Here is a 1,575-nt window from a genome sequence, read left to right on the forward strand (position 1 = left end):
CTGTGCTAAGAAGTACATGACCTTATTTATGTCATTTTAATTATATATGTATGCATCTTTTATTTTAATGTAGTTTTTTTTTTTTACATTTTCAAATAAACTTATTGTAGGGTGAAGGAGATGGCAGTTTCCCAGAGTCCCAGGTTGATGTCTTCAAGTAGGCCTTGTTTAGTCTGACCCACAGCACAAAATCACTATACTGCATATATGTACAAAGATATAAAGCCTATATATAAAAATAAGAGAAGAAAATCCTCACAAAAAGCTTAATCGACTAATCATTTTAGCACTAAATAGCGTCCAACACAGGTAGGAATGTCAAAACACAGCAAATACAAACAGTGTGTAGGTTTCAACTTCTAACAGTGAAATGGAAAACTTTTAGGTGAATGATACATTCCTCCGAGCATCAGCTGTCACAAATTCCAGCCTCTAGATGGCTATTCTGACACTACTGTTTTCACATCAATATTGAACATTAGAATGCAGCTTTCCTTCTATTAAAATAAACTTTTCATTATTTTACAAGACAAAGTATGGCATCCGGGGGAGGAAAACAAAGTAGGTGATTGACAAGTCACAGTGGACTGCTGAGTGTTATTCACTGTCATTTAGGCTACTGTGACAGCACTGTAGTCACCCTGCTGTCTGGAAGCAATGCTCACAGAAAGGAAACAAGACAGGAAGGATAACAGTGGAAAGAACTGCTCACACACACACACACACACACACACACACACACACACACACACACACACACAAGTACATTCTTATGGAACGCCAATCAAAATCATCCCTAATGACTCAGACTGAGAGAATGACAGACTCTTGAGCCATGCTGACATTGAATGGATTCTTTAAAACACAAGTGTAGCCACCCATCCACACAGTCAAACAGTGACACATAACTTTATGGTCACTCCTTGGAAAATATATAAAACACTAAAAACTTATCTAAGATGACATGACAGTTAAATGTATAACTACTTACACACAGTGTCATCAAATATATATATGTATAAATAAATGTATTATGACCACTAGCAAATAGGCCTATTAGTGTACACTTTAGCTTTTTTGCTCTAAAAGAAAATGTACATTATCTTTAAAGAAAATAACAGCCGCTCTGCATTAAGGTATAGGTTACTAAGGGTAGCTAGGTAATAGGTATTTGTTCACATTTCACATTTTAAAGACAAAAATGTTGCCTGATTAATTTCTGGTGGAATTTTTTCCTTCTTCTTAAATGTAGCCTATTAGGCCCCATTTCAGCCTCAGTGACAATACAGAGACACACAACAATATAGGCCTACATGACTCCCTTAAGTGGTCTTTAAACCGGCAGAAAAAAAGCATAGGTTTCTGTGATGTAAAAAATTAAAAAGTGCATTGTGGAGACAGGTAAAAATCACATTACACTTGTGAAACATATCAACCAAAATAAAAACTTACCAGACTGATTCCGAGTTCCTCCTCTGGTGTGTGTGAAGCAGTGTGTTAAAGGCTGGCAGGCATGTGGAGGTTTATAATGTTACAACAGGCTTCTGCAAGGGGATGTGTGTGTGTGTGTGTGTG

The sequence above is a fragment of the Etheostoma spectabile genome, chromosome 3 (genome assembly GCF_008692095.1).
Source record: "Etheostoma spectabile isolate EspeVRDwgs_2016 chromosome 3, UIUC_Espe_1.0, whole genome shotgun sequence".
NCBI lineage: Eukaryota > Metazoa > Chordata > Actinopteri > Perciformes > Percidae > Etheostoma > Etheostoma spectabile.